Raw genomic sequence first — 23,887 nt, forward strand, 5'->3', positions numbered from 1 at the left:
GTGTCAGTAGTAGCAAAATGAGACTATCAGAGAAAATATTTTGCCTTACCCAAAAAAAGCTCAATTATTCACTTAGATATGTGTTTCCTACTGAGAAATTATGAATGAGGCAGTAGAACAGTTACGAAGTACCAAGGACCTCATTACTTTCTGGTTAAAAAAAATTCATTTCAGGGTTTCCCTGGTGGAGCAGTGATTAAGAATACACCTGCCAATGCAGGGGACACGGGTTCAAGCCCTGGTCTGGGAAGATCCCACATGCTGCAGAGCAACTAAGCCCGTGTGCCACGACTACTGAGCCTGCGCTCTAGAGCCCACAAGCCACAACTACTGAGCCCACGTGCCACAACTACTGAAGCCCACATGCCTAGAGCCCGTGCTCCACAACAAGAGAAGCCACCGCAATGAGAAGCCTGCGCACGGCAACAAAGAGTAGCCCCCGCTTGCTGCAACTAGAGAAAGCCTGTGCACAACAACAAAGACCCAACTCAGCCAAAAATAAAATAAATTTTAAAAAAAAAAGAATGATTAAAAAAAAATTCACTTCAGATCATGCACAACAGGGACTTGCTATGCAAAAATGTCATCATCCTATGGACTTTCAGAGTATTGTTTCAGTATATTATTTCCAGTTGACCAAGTGGAAATTCCAGTAGAAATCATGACAATCTACTTAATTCTTCAATCTCCAGAAATTCTTTGACATGACAATAGCCCCAGAAGTTTAGTATTAATATAGAACAGACATCACAGCTTATCTTAAAATTCAAAGAAACAATGCTTCAGAGTGGCCAGACACAAGAAGGGGAAGGAAGAAGCAAAACACTCAGAGCCACAGGAACCCTGATCAGAAGAACTGAGGCAGAACACTGGCTGTCTCTCCACTCTTCTAGATCACTCAGTGAGATTTGGAACCCAACTCTCTTCCTAGTGCATCAATGATTCTGTTGTCGTGTACCTCGTGATTGATGAAATAGAAGTGGTTTTCCTTTTCAGATCCTGCATGGATAAGTTAAAAGAGACATTTATATACAAAGAACACACTGACAGTATTTTTCCAACTCTATTTACAGAAAACATCTGTGTTGTAATAAGGGCTCTCCATTCTGAAACTCACTCCTCTTTTTTTCATCATCTGAAAACTATCACTGAGTTTTTTTTTTTTAAAAAGTCTGCTTTTAAGAAAGTTTAATATTGGGACTTCCCTGGTGGCACAGTGGATAAGACTCCACGCTCCCAATGCAGGGGCCCTGGGTTTGATCCCTGGTCAGGGAACTAGACCCCAAATGCATGCTGCAACTAAGAGTTCGCCTGCCACAACTAAGGATCCCATGTGCTGCAACTAAGGAGCCGGCGAGCTGCAACTAAGGAGCCTGGAGCCTCAACTAAGGAGCCCACTTGCCACAACTAAGACCCGGTGCAACCAAATAAATAAATAAATATACAAATAAAAGAAAGTTTAATATTAAAATAATGTGTGAAATTTAGGGATAAAAATCTGTTTCAAACTAATCATAAAAAACCTTACTTCCTTAAACAAGTGATGAACATGTCCATAACATTGTAGTTGTCTTTCATTTGCATAAAATATTTTTCTTCTTTCTTCTTAGCCCCTCAAATTCTACCTATCTTTGAAGGCCACACTCAAATATCCCCTTCCTCTCTGAAGTCTTCCTTGACTCTCTCTAGGAACTATTTGTGGTATCCCTCTTTATACTGCCTCAGAACAACATTCAGAACACCAGTATACCACTCATCACATAGTTCTGTACATAAATACCTCCTCGCTAGGCTATAAAGCATCTTGAGACCAGGCTCTATGTTGTATTAATCTTTGTCTTGCAGTGCGTAGAAGGCCTGGCACATCATAAGGGCACAGTGAAAACAACAGCAACAACAGTTAGTTAAATGATACTTCTAATGTACTTTCTAAGGCCAGTGAATCATTTATTTATCCAGGTAATTTCTTTGGGGGGTGGTGCTTTTCTTTGTTTTTCTCTTTTTGGTGGCAGAGATTTGGGGGGAGGATGCAAACAGAAAAGTAGTATAAGATTTGGCTTAAATTTTCTGGAGTTTACCATCTAGAAAGGGACAAACAATAAGCTATATGACTAGTCAGATAAGAAAGAGAATAAAGAATCAAATACAGCATGAGAGGTATTTATATGAATGTTGATGCACTTAGGGAAAAACTTCATGGCACTTCAGTGACACCTCCAAGAATTAATAGATTTGGACAGATTTTTTAAAGTACAGAACAGACTACAGGTGATAAAGAAAAAAGTACCATCAAATTTAGAGGTTCACAGAATATAGGGAACCTACCTAAATGCAGGAAGATCTTCATTCCAAGTTGTCAAAACCACAAAAATTAATTAGCCCTCAAATCTACTTAGATTTTCAGATTAAAGGGAAGGCCTATTTCTGCCTAAGTTTGTCCTCTACACACAGATCATTGTTACTACTACTAAGAGGATTCCCAAGAGATTGATATCTTTAAATATCTTTAATTTTTTTTTTAATATATAGAATTGCCATATGATCCAGCAATTCTACTTCCAGGTATATATCCAAAATAATTGAAAACAGGGTCTTGAAAAAATATTTGTACACCCAAGTTCATAGCAGCATGATTTACAATAGCCAAAAGGCAAAACCAATCCATCCATCGACAGATGAACAGATAAACAAAATGTGGTATATACCATAATGGAATATTATTCAGCCTTACAAAGGAAGGAAATTCTGACACATGCTGCAACACGGATGAACCTTGAAGATATTATGCTACGTGACGTAAGCCAGTCACAAAATGACAAATACTGTATGATTCCACTTATATGAGGTTCCTAGGGTAGTCAAACTCATACAGAAAGAATGTAGAATGGTGGTTGCTAAGGGTTGTGGGGAGGGGAGGAATTTGGAGTTGTTTAATTGGTACAGAATTTCAGCTTTGCAAGATGAAAAGAGCTCTGGAGAGTGTAGCACAAAAACGTGAACTGAACTATACACTTAAAAATGGTTAAGATGGTAAATTTTATGTTATATATACTTTATCACAATTATAAATAAAAGAAGGAAGGTAAGGAAGAAAAGAAAGGAGAGATGGAGAGAAAAGAGAAGAGGAGATGTGATGAGGGAAGGGGAAGGGAGAGGATCACCAAGGTAAGGAAATTACTACCTCTCCTTGACTTTTAAACTCATCTGATGCTACCACAGGATCTTCAAATCCACTTTCTAAAGAAGAGCATAGCAGAGTGGTGAAGTACTCGAGCTTTGGAGATGAGCAGACCGAATCCAAGTTTTAACACTTAAACAATTAGAGTGACTTCTCATTGAAGTCTTCTGTTGTAAAATGAAGAGAATAATAGTCTCTGTCTCACATGGAGGATAAAATGATGTTGTTATGTTAGATAAACAAAATAATGTGTATAAAATACTTAACACAGTGCTTGTCACATAGTAAACATTCAGATAAATAGGTGTTGTTTTTAATAAAAATAAGAAACTATATGTTCATAAGAATTTAGCATATCAGGTGAGTTTGAGATGATATAGAAAATGTACACTTGTAATTTTAAGTAAAAATAGCAATATTCAAATCTGTATATGCCCCTGAGATTGTTTATTTATTACAAAGGGGAAAAGATACCTTTACAATGGAGAGGTCTGGCGGCTAGCACTTAACCAAGGGATCTTATTTAGCATTACCGAAAGTAAGACATGCAACATTATCGAAAGTAAGACATGCAACATTATCAACCTTCTGATACAATGTATTATACTTGCCAAAATGTTTAACTCAGATCTAATTATAAGAAAAAAATTAGACATATTCAGAATATCTAAAAGACAACTGGATGGTACTCTTCAAACAAAGTGTGGGGGAATATTCCAGATTAAAAGAGATTAATAGTCATTAACACTGAAATGAAATGCATGAAACCTTGATTGGATTCTGGGTCAAAAAAAGCTGTAAAAGACTTTTTGGAGGCAAACAGGAAAAATTTTTTTTAATGGAATTATTTATTTATTTATTTAATTTTTTGCTATGCCCTGCGGCTTGTGGGATCTTAGCTTCCCAGCCAGGGATTGAACCCAGGCCCCAACAGTGAAAGTGCTGAGTTCTAACTACTAGACCACCAGGGAATTCCCAGGGAAATTTTTAATAGGGACTGTATATTAAATTATTTTACTGAATTAAGGTTAATTGTCTAAGGTACAAATAGTGATACTATGGCTTTGTAGGAGAATATATTCTTGGAAGATACATACTAAAGTATTTAAGTGTCATGATGTCTGCAATTTGCTTTCAAGTGGTTTGCCAGAAAAAATACAGAGAGGTAAAGCAATGTAACAAAATATTAATAATTGGTGATTGTAGTTGAAGGGACTTACAGAGGTTTATTGCATTAGTCTTTCAGTTTTCTACAGATTTTAAAAGTTTCCATGGGACTTCCCTGGTGGCGCAGTGGTTAAGAATCCGCCTTCCAATGCAGGGGACATGGGTTCAAGCCCTGGTCCGGGAAGATCCCACGTGCCGTGGAGCAACTAAGTCCGTGGCAACAAAGCCACAACTGCTGAGTCCGAGTGCCACAACTACTGAAGCCCGTGCGCCTAGAGCCTGTGCTCCGCAACAAAAAGCCACTGCAATGAGAAGCCCACGTACCATATACCCTGAGAAAACCGTAATTCAAAAAGAGTCATGGTTCAAATTCCAGTAGTGGGTCATCCTACAATGTATCTGACCTGTTGTCCTCAAAACAGTCAAGGTCATCAGAAACAAGGAAGGTCTGAGAAACTTTAATAGCAAAGAGGGGTCTAAGGAGACATGACAACTAATTATAATGTAGCATCCTGGACCAGAAAAAGACATTAGACAAAAACTAAGGAAATCTGAAACAACTAGGGACTATAGTTATTAATAATGTGTTGATGTTGATTCATTAATTATAACAAATGTACCACACTAATGTAATATGTTTGTAATAGGGGAAACTGGGTATGAGGTATATGAGAACTCTCTGTACTATCCTCTCAATTTTTCTGTAAATTTTAAAATGTTCTAAAAAATAAAGTCGACCAGAAAAAAAAAAAAAAAAAGAGTCATGTACCACAATGTTCATTGCAACTCTATTTACAATAGCCAGGACATGGAAGCAACCTAAGTGTCCATTGACAGATGAATGGATAAAGAAGATGTTGCACATATATACAATGGAATATTACTCAGCCATAAAAAGAAACAAAATTGAGTTATTTGCAGTGAGGTGGATGGACCTAGAGTGAAGGTCCATACATACAGAGTGAAATAAGTCAGAAAGAGAAAAACAAATACCATATGCTGACACATATATATGAAATCAAAAAAAAAAAAAAAGGTTCTGAAGAACCTAGGGGCAGGAAGGAATAAAGACACAGACGTAGAGAATGGACTTGAGGACATGGGGAGGGGGAAGGGTAAGCTGGGACGAAGTGAGAGAGTGGCATGGACATATATACACTACCAAATGTAAAATAGATAGCTAGTGGGAAGCTGCCACATAGCACAGGGAGATCAGTTCGGTGCTTTGTGTCCACCTAGAGGGGTGGGATAGGGAGGGTGGGAGGGAGATGCAAGAGGGAGGAGATATGGGGATATATGTACACATACAGCTGATTCACTTTGTTATACAGCAGAAACTAACACAACATTGTAAAGCAATTATACTCCAATAAAGATGTTAAAAAAAAAAAAAGAAGCAGCCCATGCACCGCAACGAAGAGTAGGCCCTGCTCACCTCAACTAGAGAAAGCCCGCGGGCAGCAACAAAGACCCAATGCAGCCAAAAATAAATAAATAAATAAAACTAGAGTTGAAGATGACTTCAAGGTCTACAAACAAAGGAACAAACCACAAACTAAAGGTCAGTCAAGTGGGTGCATACAGCCTGTAAGTAACTGGAAGTAACTGATAATCTTTCATTAGACTTTTCAGCCACATTCAAATAATAGCAAATACTATCTATCATCTTCTATATACAAGGCACTGTGCTAGATGTTGAGAAGGCTCTTACAGATCAACATGAGACATCAGTCTGTCAGCTCTTCCAGCAATCTTTGCCCCCAAATTGCAAAGTTATCTTGTTGCTCTCCAGCTTAAAACTCTTCAATAGCTCACCACTACCTGGGGAATAAAGTCCAAACTCCTTAACAAAACTAAATCCATCTTCTGCTCCCTGTATATTCCCACCATCTTCTCCCCCTATCTTTAGTTATTACATACTAATATTTGTAATTCTTTCCAAAGGTATCACCCTCTCCACACTTACTTGCCTTGACACATGCTATTCTCAATGCCTTGATGTAATCTTAACCCCCTGAGCCCTATCCCAATCTCCCTTCCAAATTCCCTTCAATTATTCAAGATATAAGAAACATCACTTTCCCTGGGAAAATCTTACTTTATTTCAAGAAAAGTTGGATGGCTCCACTCTGTTTTCTTAGTACTCTGTTCTTATTTATCTCTGTTACAGCACTTGCATATTGTATGCTGTTAGTCTACCTATCTATTTATCTCCAATATACCTAAGGGCAGTTCCAATTCAAGGTGGCAACTAGGAAGATCCTGAACTTACCTCCTCCCTGAGACACAGAATCTACAACTGCATATGGAACAATTTCCTATATGCCTAAGAGCAAAGACTGCCTTATTCATTTCTTTATCCCCAGAATAGTTATTCAGCTCCCCCCCTCCCCAAAACACACATTCTGACAAGCAGGACTTCTTCTCATATGGACAAATCTAGATTTTTGTCAAAAATTGTTAAAAGGTAAGCAGGAAAGAAAAGCATGGCAATTATCACATAACTATCAACAGACACTAGTAGACTCTGGAATAGAAAAAGCAGATTACAGGTTACATACAATCCTATGTCCATTAGCTACTACTCTATCCATTTTTATTCCATTCAAGTAAGCATATTAACATACAAATGAGTGACAGTAAATATAGGGGTGCCTCTAATTCAACTCTAATTTATATTTTTAAAATTAAATTATTTGCATATGTTGATAATTTAACCATTTTATTTTTTTTTATTTTTTTTAAAATTTATTTATTTATTTATTTATTTTTGGCTGTGTTGGGTCTTCGTTTCTGTGCGAGGGCTTTCTCTAGTTGTGGCAAGCGGGGGCCACTCTTCATCGCGGTGCGCGGGCCTCTCACTATCGCGGCCTCTCTTGTTGGGAGCACAGGCTCCAGACGCGCAAGCTCAGTAGTTGTGGCTCACGGGCCCAGTTGCTCCGCGGCATGTGGGATCTTCCCAGACCAGGGCTCAAACCCGTGTCCCCTGCATTGGCAGGCAGACTCTCAACCACTGTGCCACCAGGGAAGCCCAATTTGACCATTTAAAATAACAAATCAGGGCTTCCCTGGTGGCGCAGTGGTTGAGAATCTGCCTGCCAATGCAGGGGACACGGGTTCGAGCCCTGGTCTGGGAGGATCCCGCATGCCACGGAGCAACTGGGCCCGTGAGCCACAACTACTGAGCCTGCGCGTCTGGAGCCTGTGCTCTGCAACAAGAGACACTGCAATAGTGAGAGGCCCGCGCACCGCGATGAAGAGTGGCCCCCGCTTGCCGCAACTGGAGAAAGCCCTCGCATAGAAACGAAGACCCAACACAGCCAAAAATAAATAAATAATAAATAAATAAATTTAAAATAACAAATCACATGCAATAACTTCATCCTTTAGCAGTGTGGTATGAAACCAAACTGAGAATCTCTTCTCTGGCAAAGTGCCTAGTATTTAGTAGTTGACTGCTCAAAAAATGTTTGCTGAATTTAAATGGATAACTTGAGTCAGGATGGTTATTTTCTAGAGGGGGAGAAAAGCATAAACCTCTGACCAGCTCAGAGAAGTAATAAGGGGAGAATTAAATAACAAAAAAGGACAACAAGGTAAGAACTGTAACAAAGTAATTAATCATAAAATTAACTATTAGATGAGTGGCTTAGGACTTCGAGCCAAGAAGTCACAATGAGTGTACAATAAGTATACAGTAAGCTGGTATAGCAACATTAGTATTAGGCAAATAAAGTTTAAAGCAGTAGTTTTCAAAGGAGGCTGTAACATCTCACTTCAGAGGTGTCCTTGAAGTTTTCAGGTGAAGTGTTTTGGTTATAACAATGATTGGGGGCAGGGAGTGTTGCAGGCCTGAGATGCTAGACATCCTGCAGGTACAGGACAATACCGCACAAGGAAGCATTGTTCCATGTCCAGTATGAAATGCAAATGTCTTACCATTCATGTAAATAAAGAACATATTTATTATTACCTAAGCTTACCAGACATTCATGTAAATAAAGAACATATTTATTATTACCTAAAAACAAAGTCATCTTGCATAGTTTTAAAATAAACTGAACTTCCTAGGAATGTAACTACCTGTAAATTGAGGAAAATTGCTTTTTTGTTTTGTTAAGAATATCATTAAGAATTGGTCAACATTTCAGAAGATCAGACCACCAATGGCAATGCTGCTTCTGAATCCCAATATAACACATCTGTATCAGAATCCATTTATAGTTTTTATATTCATGGTGATTTATTTAGCCTTTATTTAAAAAAATCAAATATATAAATAAAAAGTGGGGAATCCTGGCGGTCCAGTGGTTAGGACTTGGCACTTTCACTGCCAGGGGCCCAGGTTCGATCTCTGGTCAGGGAACTAAGATCGCACACGTCGCATGGCCAACACGAAAGTACAACATGGATAAATAAGAAGTGTGTTTTTGCTTTGCCCACAAATAAAGTTATCAATGTGACTACTCTGCCAACTTTTTTTCCTGATGGAACATTCCGGTTAAATGAACATTTAGAAAGAAACACTCTGATAAAGTTGGCAAAGATATATTATACCTCCCTGTTTTCTCTCCTTCATCAATCTGTAGTTTGTCTTGGCAAGCTATTCCTATTTCAGCTGAAGTTACCTCTTTCCCTTACCACATACAAATAAGTCTGGCCTGTTATTACACTTTTATTCTAATATTCACTGGCATCTCTGCTCTTTAATTTTTCCCCTTTCGTGGAGTGGCTTCTGTCGTCTCTTAAAACTAAACCTGTCATGTTTAAGAAGGTAAAAGCATCTAACCACTTTACTATGTCTTCTAGCATTGTCAGGCCCCAAAATGTGTATATTGAAATCATTTTTACTAATTTAATTTTCTTCTACTTTTCGTTTATCATACAGTTAGGGTATCATGTCGATGTTATATAATTATAAAGCAATACCACCAAAGTTACCTATCGATTTCATTTCAGGGTAGTTAAGAGTTATGTTTTTAAAAATTGCTATAATAGCTAAATTTATAGCACTTGCTACATACTAGGTTCTGCTGTGTAACTGCTTTAGATGTATTAACTCAGTTAATTCTCAAAATAATTCTGTGAGATATGTATTATTAATATTTCCCATTTTACAGCTATGGAAACGGAGGCAAGGGGAGATTAAATGACTTTTTCAAGATGAGAGACCTAGTAAATGGCAGAGACAGAATTTGAACCCAGATCATGCAAAGAACATTCGGCCTGACAGGGTTGAAAACAAGTGGGCTAAGGAAAAAAGCACTGCGCGCACACTACATAATAATTATTTTGTCAAGAAATAATAATCATGATCTTGTATGTATCTAACAACATACCCTTATAATATACCAAACAAAAACTGACAAAATAAAAGGCAAATTTGACAAATCCAGAATCTTCATAGAATATTTTAACATACATCTCAGAAACTGAAAGCTTAAGCAGACAAAAAATGAGTATGGATATAGTATATTTTAATAACAAAACTGACATGCTTGATCTAATCTTGTCCCAACAAAGGCAAGTTTTGTTGATTTTTTTCAAGTGTACGTGAAGCAATTTACCAAATGCATGGATACTACATCATAATGGTTGAATCACGTTCTCAGACCACCATGAAATAAAATTAAAAGTCAAAAATAAAGAGATAATTAAAAATAAGCATAGTGGGCAATACTAATTGTTTACCCAACATCTATTTTCCCCTCTTCTTGACTGACATAACTCCAATTAGGTGGCATCGTGCTTAATTAAAACATTCAATCTGGCTATCTGCCTTGCAGCTAGGGTGGCCAGATGACAATAGTCCTAGTAAGGAGATGTAAGTGGGAATCGCTTGGTGGGGGATTCTGGGAATGCTAATGTTTTCCTGATGAAATTGTCCTTTTTATAGCCTGAAGCAAAGACATGGTGCTTGCATCAAGAGCAGCTATATGTAACCAAAAGGACAAAAGCCGCACACTAAAGAGAGAGCTAGAGGAAGCCTGGATTGTTGATGACTTCCTCAAGCAGTTGTAAAGCACAGGAATTTCTCAAGATTTCCTGAAAAAAATTAATATATTATTTGAAAAAGCCACTGTGTTCAGGTTTCTGTAGCATACTGCCAAAGACAATCCTAACTGATCTGTAAAAGGTTAAAAATAAATAATTTAGAGTTCAACTAAAGATTCTACGGAAAAAAAGTATAATAAAGATAAAAACAAAACATTAATGAAATAGAAAATGAAGAAACAATAAAGAGGTTCAACAAAACAAAAGTTGATTTGGGGGAGACAAAAACTAATAAAATAACATAGCTACAGAAATTTTTCATTTTCGGGTCCCTGCCTACTTCTCTAGACTCATCACAGGCTTGCCATTTCTTTCCATGCACCCACCAGACTTGAACCAAACCTAATTTCTCACTCACCATTCCGAGAATATTCCATGCTCTTATTCCTCTGTGCCTCTGCGAATGCTTTTCTTCATGCTTGAAATGCCCTTTCCCTGCTTGTCTATCTGACAAGCTCTTTCTACTCCTTCAAGAAAGCTCAAGGGTGACCTCTGGGAAGCATTCTCTGACCCCTTCAAACAAGGTTTGTACTGGTGCCCCTTATTAAATCCCTTAGCACCCTATGCATACTTTCACACACTCAGCAACTATCTATTAAGCAATTTGAGGCTCTTGCTAAAGGTTCTGTTTCAGCAAATACTGTATTTTAAATACATTTCCTGTCTTCCACCCTAAGCAAAGAGCTCTTTTAGGGCGGGCTTTTATTTATTTCTCTATCCCTAGCACTAGCTCAATGTCCTACACCTAATGAGCATTAACTAAGTATTTGCTGAGTAAATGAATGAATGATTAAGATAGCAAATGACTGAAATGTTTATTACATGCTAGAACAGAAGTATCAGCAGAGTGCTATGAGGTCTCAAAGGGGAAGCAACCAACCCTCTCACTTGCCTCACTGCAAAAATAATACACTCTAACATCAGCTTTTTATAATACCTCTCACATGCCTTCACATATATCATATCATCTACAGAAATACATCTATGCACTGAGTGAATCCAAGCTGTACATACAACTTGTGTGCTTCCAGTTTTTGTTTTTCCAGCTGGATTTTCAATTAAGGTAAAGGACCTTGGGAGATACTTTTGTATAGCAATATGCACAAAGTAAAATTTTCTACCTGATAAATTATCCCTTGATGTCACCTAGTGCTGAGCTCACCCCACAGACACATCTGCAAAATTCTTTACTAATTAGCAGCCCAACTTTCCACATCAGCTCTGGAGGAAATAGTAAATGTACTGAATATGGCCAAAAGCTACAATCATACACTACTGTGTGTAAACCTTAAGAACACATGTGATACAAATAATCTCCTTTAAAACACATCACTTCACCCCAAAAAACTGAACTTACCCATGACAGCTCCATCTCTGAAACCCCCTGTACCTCAAAGAGGTTGCAAAACCAGATAAATGCAACATGGAAAACAACAGGAAATTTAGCAAGAAGCAGTTTTGACAGACAAGGATATGCAATAAAGACCATTTCCAAGGTGCAGAGCCCTAAGAAGCCTTGGACTGCTATCATCCTCTTTCTCCCAGGCTTTTCAACGCTAAACTCCTTTTTAAAAGGTGGTGGGAGATGGGAAGGAAGTTCTTTCCTCTCTATTCTCTCTTTTGTACATCTCCGTAATATGGTGTCAGCCCCTTGAAATTTTTGTTTGGTAGATTTGGTAGCTTCCCTGATCTTTAGGAACCTGTCTCTAACTGCTGCCTGTCTCTTTTTTCTCCACATCCTCCCCAAGTAAAGGGACCTGTTTAGATTCAGTCCTTGCTGCTCTAGTCTTCTCTGTCCATACTCTTTTCCTTAACTGTTTCTGACATTGAAAACATTCTCTGATGATTAAAAATGTGCTCAATTCCTATAAAACACTGCATTCATGCCAGAGTAATATTGTACAATTAAGGGTTTTCTCTACATTCATTCTCCTTTAATTCCATTCTTTATATTGAAGGTTATATTAATTCTCTAACTACGTGGGGTAGTTTAATTCTGAAACGGCTGGTTTGATATGAAGAGATAAACAGACACACACACACACACACACACCCCACACACAAATCTTGCTCATGGAAGTTTTGGAGTTGAGGGTGATTCACATCACTCCCAGAACTCACTACTTTGTTCCCCAAATGGCCTTGGTATAAACTGACATCTCAGTCAGAGCAAAAACTCTGAAAACTGGTAACATCAGAAATACCTAATAGGCTTTCTCCTAACCTTCATCTTCAGGTAGAACATGTACTGCCTCACATCATCCTCACTGTCCAATTCTTAGTCATCTTACAAAAGCTGCCTTATACACCTCTAAGACTATAGAGCTTAACTCTTTTCTGATACAGTAATTATTAAAACATATAGGCACTGCATCTTATTAGAAGAGTCGCACGCAGTACTGATGAAAACACCATTTACAGTGAGGTCTCAGAAAGGCATATAGAGAAGCACAAACACAACCGTGAAATAAAATATAAACAATCTGGGAGTTCCCTGGTAGCCTAGTGGATAGGATTCCGGACTTTTTCTGCTGTGGCATGGGTTCAATTCCTGGTCGGGGAACTGAGATCCCACAAGCCACGTGGCATGGCCAAAAAAAAGGATAAAATATAGACAGTCTGAGAAAAATCCTTAAGTACTTGTAGATTCAGATTGCAACATTTAAAAGAGAAGATTCACTCTCATGCAAATTTCACAAGTTATAGATTGAGAGGATAAAAAATTATAGTCACTTGGGGCACTGAGACCACAGCAGCAACACTAGCAATATTGAGATCCAGTATCTTACTTTTCAGACAAAGCAGACAAGGCTACCAGAGAACACAAAACCTTTACATTCCCAAGCACAAAAATAAAACATCCCAGAACAAAATAACATTCACATACTAAAATGTTTCCTTTACTTTCCATATACAACTGTTCACCCTACAGATTTAAAGTTTGCATGACAAACTCCATGTGCACTAAACAATAAATGTACAGCCATGAATGTGAAAAAATCCGTTTTTCAGTACCAAGCAGACGGCAGATATCTGGCTCTTCTTGTTTATAAGTTTACTAATCTTATGGCTTAGCATTTCTAGATACAGTGCTGTCAATTTCAGAAAATATACCAAGGAGAGAAAGTGGGAACCTAAGCCTTTGTCTTATCCTTTTTTTTTTAAATTTATTTATTTTTTAATTTTTGACTGCGTTGGGTCTTTGTTGCTGCCCGCGGGCTTTTCTCTAGTTGCCGCAAGCGGGGGCTACTCTTTGTTGCAGTGCACGGGCTTCTCAGTGGGTGGCTTCTCTTGTTGCAGAGCACGGGTTCTAGGCGCGCGGGCTTCAGTAGTTGTGGCACTCAGGCTCAGTAGTTGTGTCTCACGGGCTTAGCTGCTCCGCAGCATGTGGGATCTTACCAGACCAGGGCTCGAACCCATGTCCCCTGCATTGGTAGGCAGATTCTTAACCACTGCGCCACCAGGGAAGCCCTGTCTTATCTTTTATACCTCGTTATATATTATACTTGCCACATGAATTTAATCAGGTTGAACTCTATAAGAAACTCTTATTACATGCTATCATAGTCCAGAAATATATCATAAATACATAAAAATTAATAAATAAAATAATCTATTTCTTGTATACCAAATCAAAATTAGATGCAATAGTCCATTCATCAATTAGGTAGATAGGAATTCAAATCCTAGTTGTTCCATTTACTTGTTGTAATATATTTGGCAAGATGCTAAATATTTTTAACCTCAGTTTCCTCATTTATATAATGGAAGTCTAACTACTTATAGGATTGTTGTAGTCATTTTAAAAGATAACGTGTATGAGTTCTTAACACAGTACTTATCACAAAGAACTCAACAGATCTTAACTATATATAATAGAAATAGTAACTAGCCCTTATATAGGGTGTATTATATGCTAGACATTATTCTAAGCACTTCATATACACTAGTTCATTATATCTTCTCAACAACACCACTATTATTATCTCCATTTTGCAAATGAGGAAACCAAGGCACAGAAGTCAAGTAACTTGCCCAAGATCAGAAAGTTTATAAGTGGTAGAGCCAAGATTCAAACCAAGGCAGTCTAGCTCCAGTCTCTCAGCTACTTTGCCTCTTAATGTATTCTTATAATGTATATATATATTCTTTTCTCATGCAATGAATATTTAGTGAGTGCCCTCTATGTGGCAGTCTGCGTTAAACATACAGACATAAAAAACACAGGGAGTTTTGATCTAACAGAGAAAGGCAAACATGTAAACAAAAATGTATCATTGCTCTGATGAAGTCTGTACATGGTATATAGGAGGCATAAAGAAGGGAACACTCATTCATGCTATGAAAAATATGATACTAATGGTAAGAAAAGAAGGCATCTGATTTCATATAACCTTCAAAACTGAAATCACATCTAAAAAGTAGTAGGCTGATAAAAAAGAATGAAATAATGCCATTTGCAGCCACATGGATGGACCTAGAGATTATCATACTAAGTGAAGCAAGTCAGAGAAAGACAAGTATCATATTATAACACTTATTTGTGGAATCTTTAAAAAAAATGATACAAATCAACTTATTTTACAAAACAGTAACAGACTCACAGACACAGAAAACAATCATATGGTTACCAAAGGGAAAGGGGGGTGGAGGAGGGATAAATTAGGAGTTTTGGATTAACAAACTACAGATACACACTGCTATATATAAAATAGATAAACAACAAGGACCTACTATATAGCACAGGGAACTATATTCAATATCTTGTAATAACCTATAATAGTACAGAATCTGAAAGAAATATGTACGTATGTATAACTGAATCACTTTGCTGTATACCTGAAACTAACACAACATTGTAAATCAACTATACTTCAATAAAAAATTTTTAATAAAATAAAATTAAAAATAGTGGGCTGACCTAAGATCAAATTTGAACTGTTGTGTAAAACTGAAATTGAGAAAATAACAATATCAAAAATCTTAAAAGCTACTATTTGCTTGATGGACTAGGCATTGTACAAGGTGATCTACATATTTCATTTGATCCTTCCAACACTACAAGTTGGGCATTGTTATACAGGGTACAGTGAAATGAACAAAAACTTTGTGTTCATCTTAGGTGTGAATTTCTTCATCAAGTCTCACTCTTCCACTCATTCTAACACACAGATACACACATACACACACTGCTTCTCTTATCTCTGTTGCTAGTCCTATTTAGACTCCTTTGCCAGCTCTTCCTTCCTCTACACTACCCTTAAATGTTGGAGTTCCTCAATGCTTGGTCCCAAGCCCTCTGTATAATCTCATTCATATCCATGGCTTCAGCTACTCTATGTAAATGGCTCTTAAATTTACATTTCCAAACAAGATCTATTCTCTGAGCCCTAGATCTTTATAAGAAACTGCTTATTGGGACTTCCTGGTGGTCCAGTGGTTAAGAATACACCTTCCAATGCAGGGGATGCGGGTTCGATCCCTGGTCGGGGAACTAAGATCCCACATGCCATGGGGCAACTAAACCCACACGCTCTAGAGCCCACGTGCCACAACTAGAGAGCCTTCATGCCTCAACTACTGAGCCCGCACGCTCTGGAGCCCATGCGCCACAACTAGAGAAAAGCCCGCATGGTGCAACAAAAGGCACAGCATGCTGCAACAAAGATCCCACATGCCGCAACTAAGACCCGATGCAGCCAAATAAATAAGTATTTTTTTAAAAAAAAAGAAAGAAAGAAACTGCATGTGGATCATTTCCACATATAGGTCTCATAAGCACCTCACACCAATCCAAATTTAAAATCATCAAATGTGCTCCTCCTTCAGGGCTCAAACATCCAGCTGCACATACTTGAAATCATCTCTCTCTTTTTTTTTTTAATTAATTAATTCATTTATTTAATTTATTTTTGGCTGCATTGGGTCTTCGTTGCTGTGCACAGGCTTTCTCTAGTTGCGGCGAGCGGGAGCTACCCTTCGTTGCGGTGCGCGGGCTTCTCATTGAGGTGGCTTCCCTTGTTGTGGAGCACAGGCTCTAGGTGTGCAGGCTTCAGTAGTTGTGGCATGCGGGCTCAGTAGTTGTGGCTTGCAGGCTCTAGAGCGCAGGCTCAGTAGTTGTGACGCACGGGCTTAGTTGCTCTGCGGCATGTGGGATCTTCCCAGACCAGGGCTCGAACACGTGTCCCCTGCATTGGCAGGAGGATCCTTAACCACTGCGCCACCAGGGAAGTCCCATGAAATCATCTTTGATTCCTCCTTCCTCTCACCATCACATCCAATCATTCACCAAATGCTACAGGTAATACCTTCTAAATATCTCTCCATTTTTTTTACAAGCATACTTAAATTGGTAAATTAAAAAGCATGTCTAGTATTTCAAATCATTTCATTCTTCTCCACCCCCATTGCCACCACACAACACCTCCACCACAAGTTACACATTACATCTTTCACCTGGACCATTGCCAAACTGAATCTATTCTTACCCTCTCCAATTCATTTGATATTTGCAGCCAGTAATTTTTTATAATGCACATCAGAACATATTACACCCTTGAATAAAAGCAAGTTTCTTAAGATAAAATCCAAAATCCTTACCTTTTAGGACCTCTACAGATGATGAGGTCCTCAACAATAAACCTCTGCTTACGTCTCTTACCAATCTCCCACTGACCCTCTGCTCTAGCCATTCTAGACTTCTCTCAAATCCTCAACTGCACCTCAGACTCCATTCACTGGCCTATGAATAGACTGTTCCTTCTCCTAGAAATGCTCATCTCCAACCATTTCTTCACTTGGCTAGTTCCTACTCACCCTTCAGGTCTCAACTTAAACTTCACTTTTTCAAGAAGACCATCATCCCTCTTCAAATTAAGCGTATGGCTTTTTTGTAGCCCCACTGCAATCTGTGTGTGGCGACAGACTCTAGGTTGGACTCTATAATCCCCGCCTCCTGGTGTCATGCCATTATGTGATTCTGTCCCCTTGCCCCTGGGCAGGATCAGTGACTTACTCCTCACGAATTCAATATGGGAAAAGTGACTTTAATATAAATTAAAACATTAAAGAAGAATTAACTGCAACCTAAATATAACGATGTTACATAAGACTGTTACCCACATCTTGCTCGGAGACTCTCTTGTTTGCTGGCTTCGAAGAATCAAGCTGCCATATGGAGAAGGAAACATAGCAAGGACCAGAAGCCCTCAATTCAGCAGCATGCCAGGAATTGAATGCTGCCAACAACCATGCAGGCTTAGCAGAAGATCCTTCCCCATTTGAGCCTCATGTAAAACGGCCGCCCCAGCTGACACCTTGATTTCAGCTTTGTGAGACTCTGAAGCAGGGCACCCAGCTAAGTCATACCTGGACTCTTGAACTACAGAAGCAGATATAATAGTATGTGTTCTTTTAAACCACTGCATTGGTGGTAAACTTGTTATGCAACAATAAATAATATGCTATGCTTCCCTTTATGTGGCAATTACCCTTGTAATTACTTAATGTAACTGCTTACCATTAGATTATAATTTCCACAAGGTCAGGATTAACAAGTTTTAATCATCACTGTATCTCAGCACTTTGCACAGTGCCTGGTATTTAGAAAGACCACAATATATTGAAGGAATGAATGGATGGATAGATGGATGAATGAATGCCTACTCTATTCTAGGCACAGTGCTATATCTTGGAGAAATGAAGGTAAATAGGACATGGTCCCTGTTCTCATGGAGCTTAAAGCTAAGTGGGAGGACAAGACACTTTAAACAGATGATTTCAAAAGAATATGATAAGGTAACATAGGTTTCTGTGAAGACACAGAATATGGGCATTTAACTCAGACTGCAAGGGTCCAGATATGGGAGAGGAGAAAATCTCCCCAAGAGTAGTAAGACAAACAAGGCTTTGGGGGGGATGATCAAATCAGTACTATGAGTACCACTCTCTCAAGACTGACATCATTACCAATAACACCTTTAGAATATAATCTGGTTCCAAAATGACAAAGTATTTGATATGGTGGGCTTAAAAACAAGGAGCCATACCTCTTGTTATGTGAGAAGACACATTTTAACTGTATTAGTTAACAAGAAAAGCTGATTCCAAAGAAATTCAATTAATCTTCTAAAGGAATGTATGTTTGGGGATTGATTCTCAAGAGATCACTTATGCAATCAAGATTCATATTGATCAGGCAACATGATCTTGTATATAGAAAACTCTAAAAAAAAAAAAAAATCCACACAACAAAAACTATTAGAACTAATAGAAGAGTTCAGCCAGGTTACAGGATACAAGATAAATACATAAAAATCAATTGTATTTTTCTACACTAGCAATAAGCAATCTGAAAATGAAATTAAGAAAACAATTCCCCCAACAACAAAACTGCTAGAGGGACTTCCCTGGTGGTCCAATGGTTAAGACTCCACACTCCCAATGCCGGGGGCTGGGTTCGATCCCTGAACAGGGAACTAGATCCCGCATGCCGCAACTAAGAGCCTGCATACTGCAACTAAAAGAGCCTACATGCTGCAGCTAAAGATCTCGCATGTGGCAATGAAGATCCCACGTGCCGCAGCTAAGACCGGGCGCAGCCAAATAAATAAATAAATATTTCTTAAAAACTGCTAGAAACTAAGTCCTATCCTTAGAACCCAGGGTAGCTAGAGCATTCTCCTTACAGCACATAAAGTTCTCTTCTAGAGGAGGCAAAAAGATTGCAGCTCTGCCTGTGTTTTTCCCTACAGTATCCCCTTCTGTCACTTTGGAAGACACCAGCTGGCTTTGGCCTGACATTGGCATTCTTAGTTTGATCTCAGCCACTGCATGCTTCCAACACTTCCACTGTTGAAGTTAAAGAAAGAGTCCTCATTGCATGAGTATAAGAATCCTCCCAAGCAAAACACCACTTTCTTAGTTTTCTTTTTAAAACCCCTTTCACTGTAGTCACTTTTGTTTTAAAAAAATATTCCTTTTTTTAAGACCCAGGAAGGAAGGAAGGTAGGGAGGGAGGGAGGGAGGAAGGAAGAAAGAAAGAGAGAAAGAAAAGAGAAGAAAAGAAGACAATTCCATTTACAACAGCACCAAAACTTAAGAGCTAAAACTACAGAATTCTTAGAAGAAAACATTAGGGAAAATCTTCATGACATTGAATTTGGCAACAATTTCATGGATATGACATCAAAAGCACAGGCAACAAAAGGAAAACTAAAAATTGAATCTCAACAAAATTAAGAACTTTTCTGCATCAAAGGACACTACATAAAGAACTCCTACGACTCAACAAAAACAACCCAACTTAAAAATGGGCAGGGGACTTCCTTGGTGGCACAGTGGTTAAGAATCTGCCTGCCAATGCAGGGGACACGGGTTCGAGCCCTGGTCCGGGAAGATCTCACATGCCACGGAGCAACTAAGCCTGTGCACCACAACGACTGAGCCTGCGCTCTAGAGCCCGTGAGACACAACTATGGAGCCCATGTGCTGCAACTACTGAAGCCTGCGCACCTAGAGCCCATGCTCTGCAACAAGAGAAGCCACTGCAATGAGAAGCCCACGCACGCAATGAAGAGTAGCCCTCACTTGCCACAACTAGAGAAAGCCCGTGCGCAGCAACGAAGACCCAACGCAGCCAAAAAATAATAAATAAATAAATAAAGTTCTCTTTAAAAAAAAAAAAGGGGCAGGGAATTCCCTGGCGGTCCAGTGGTTAGGATGCCGTGCTTCCACTACAGGGGGCATGGGTTCAATCCCTGGTCAGGGAACTAAGATCCCGAGTGCCGCACGGCATGGCCAAAAACAAAAGAAGTTAAAAAGAAAATCGGCAAAGGCACAAAAACAGACATATGGATCAACAGAACAGAATAGAGAGCAGAGAAATAATGGGTTTATTTCTCTCACACCTATGGTCAATTAATATTTGTCAAAGGAGGGAAGAATAGGGAATTCCCTGGTGGTCCAGTGGTTAGGACTCGGGCGCTTTCACTGCCAGGGCCCGTGTTCAATCCCTGGTGGGGGAACTAAGATCCCACAAGCTGTGGGCCTGGCCAAAAAAAAAAAAAAAAAAAAAAAGAGGGAAGAATATACAACGGAGAAAAGACAGTCTCTTCAGCAAGTAGTACTGGGAAAGCTGGACAGCCGCAGGTAAATCAATAAAATTAGAACACTTCCTCACACCATACACAAAAATAAACTCAAAATAGCTTACAGACTTAAATATAAAACATGATACCATAAAACTACTAGAAGAGAACATATGCAAAACATTCTCTGACATAAATCATACCAATGTTTTCTTAAGTCAGTCTCCCAAGGTGATAGAAATAAAAGCAAAAATAAACAAATGGGGCCTAATCAAATGTAAAAGCTTTTGCACAGCAAAGGAAACCATAAACAAAACAAAAAGACAACCTATGGACTGGGAGAAAATATTTGCAAACAATGCTACCAACAAGGGCTTAATTTCCAAAATATACAAACAGCTCACACAACTCAATGACAAAAACACAAACAACCCAATCAGAAAATGGGCAGAAGACCTAAACAGACATTCCTCCAAAGAAGACATATAGATGACCAATAGGCATATGAAAAGATGCTCAACATCGCTAATTATTACAGAAATGCAAATCAAAACTACAATGAGGTATCAACTCACACCAGTCAGAATGGCCATCATCCAAAAGTCTACAAATAACAAATGCTGGAGAGAGCATGGAGAAAAGGGAACCCTCCTACATTGTAGGTGGGAATGTAAATTGTTACAGCCACTAAGGAAAACAGTATGGGGGTTCCTTAAAAAAACAAAAATAGAGTTGCCATATGATCCTGCAGTCCCACTCCTGAGCATATATATGGAGAAAACTCTAATTCGAAAAGATACATACACCCCAATGTTCATAGCAGCACCATTTTACAATAGCCAAGACATGGAAGCAACCTAAATGTCCATCAACAGATGAATGGATAAAGAAGATGTGGTATATATATGTACACACACACACACACACAAACAAACACAATGGAATACTATTCAGCCATAAAAAGGAATAAAATTATGCCATTTGCAGCAACATGGATGAACCTAGAGATTATCATACTAAGTGAAGGAAGTCACTTCACTTAGTGGGGAGGGATAAATTAGGAGTTTGGGATTAGCAGATACAAACTACTATATATAAAATAGATAAACAGAGAAGGGATTTCCCTGGTGGCACAGTGGTTAAGAATCTGCCTGCCAATACAGGGGACACGGGTTCGAGCCCTGCGCTGGGAAGATACCACATGCCGTGGAGCAACTGGGCCCATGTGCCACAACTACTGAGCCTGCGCTCTAGAGCCCATGAGCCACAACTACTGAGCCCACGTGCCACAACTGCTGAAGCCCACACGCTTAGAGCCTGTGCTCCACAACAAAGAGAAGCCACTGCAATGAGAAGCCTGCACACAATGAAGAGTAGCCTCTGCGCGCCGCAACTACAGAAAGGCTGCATGCAGCAACGAAGACCTCCAACGCAGCCAAAAAAAAAAAAAGACAACCTACTGAATGAGAAAATATTTGCAAATGACATGACTGATAAGGGGTTAATATACAACATTTGTAAACAGCTCATACAACTCAACATCAAAAAAACAAACACCCAATTTAAAAATGGACAGAAAACCTGAATAGACATTTTTCCAAAGAAGACATAATGTGGCCAACAGGCACATGAAAAGATGCTCAACATCACTGACCATCAGGGAAGTGAAAATTAAAACCACAAAGACATATCACCTCACACTTGTCAGAATGGCTGTCACCAAAAAGATCACAAATAACAAGTGTTGGCGAGGAAAAAGAGAAAAGGGAACCCTGTACGCTGTTGGAAGGAATGTAAACTGGTACAGCCACTGTGGAAAACAGCATGGAGGTTCCTCAAAAAACTAAAAATAGAACTACTATGAGATCCAGCAATTCCACTCCTGGGTATATATCCGAAGAAAAGGATAACACTAATTCGAAAGAATACATGCACTCCCATGTTCATAGCAGCATTATTTACAATAGCCAAGATATGGAAGCAACCTAAGTGTCCATCAACAGACAAATGGATAAAGAAGATGTGGTATATATACATATACAATGGATTACTACTCATCCATAAAAAACAATGAAATTTACCATTTGCAACAACATGGATAAACCTGGAGGATATCACGCTTAGTGAAATAAGTCAGAAAAAGACAAATACTATGTGTTATCACTTGTATGTGGAATCTAAAAAAAATAAAATTAGTGAATATAACAAAAAAGAAACAAACACAGATATAGAGAACAAACTAGTGGTTACCAATGGAGAAAGGGAAAGGGGCAATATAGGGGTAGGAGATTAAGAGATACAACCTACTATGTATAAAAATAAGTTACAAGGATATATTGTACAGCACAGGGAATATAGTCAATTTTTATAATAACTATACATGGAGTATAACCTATAAAACTTTTGAATCACTATGTTGTATACCTGAAACTAATATAATATTGTAAATCAATTATTATCTAAAAAAAAAAAAACCCACGAGATACTACTTCACATGCACTAGGGTAGTTATAATAATAAAAAAATTTTTAAATAATAAAGAGATAGAATAACAAATGTTGGTGAGTTTTACAGAAACTGGAACCCTTATACATTGCTGGTAGGAATGTAAAATGAAACAGCCACAGTGGAGAATAGTCTGGTAGTACCTCAAAAAGTACAATGAAATTACTATATGACCCAGTAATTCCACTTCTAGGTATATACTCAAAATAACTGAAAACAAGTACTCAAACAAATACTTGTACACAAATATTCATAGCTGCACTATTCACAATAACCAAAAGATGGGAACAATCCAAATATCTATCAACAAATGACTATATAAACAAAATGTGGTATTATCCATACATTGTAATATTACTGGGCCATAAAAAGGACTGAAATAGTGATACATGCTGTAACATGGATCAATGTTAAAAACATTATGCTGAGTAAAAGAAGTCAGTCATAAGGGTCACATATTGTATGATTCCATTTATATGAAATGTCCAGAAGAAGCAAGTCTATAGAGACATGAAGTAGAATACTAGTGGTTGCCTGGAGATGGGGGAAGGCAGGAATGGGCAGTGACTATTAATAAGTACAGGATTTCTGTTTAGGATGATAAAAATATTTTTAAATTAGACAGTGGTGAGGGATGTACAACCTTGTAAATATACTAAAAACCACTGAATTATGTATTTAAAAAAGGAGAATTTTACGGTATATGAATTATCTCTCAGTAAAGCTCTTATTAAAAAGAAAAGAAATCACATTGATACCTTGTTCTAGAATGGGATTCCAGGTTTTATAGGTTTCACAATACATACTAAAATAATTCCGTGTTTTAGTATCTCATGGGGTACTTTAGTTATCTCAAGAGACTGGAAAAGTCATCTTCCTAGAAATCTTCCTTCCA

The 23,887-nt window shown here is 38.4% G+C and overlaps 1 protein-coding gene across 1 annotated transcript in view; it reads right to left on the minus strand.

The window, feature by feature from the left end:
- Positions 1-23,887, minus strand: part of TESK2 (testis associated actin remodelling kinase 2) — a 111,830-nt gene that overhangs the window by 77,523 nt on the left and 10,420 nt on the right. The window lies entirely within an intron of this gene.

This window comes from Balaenoptera musculus, chromosome 1, assembly GCF_009873245.2.
Source record: "Balaenoptera musculus isolate JJ_BM4_2016_0621 chromosome 1, mBalMus1.pri.v3, whole genome shotgun sequence".
Lineage (NCBI taxonomy): Eukaryota > Metazoa > Chordata > Mammalia > Artiodactyla > Balaenopteridae > Balaenoptera > Balaenoptera musculus.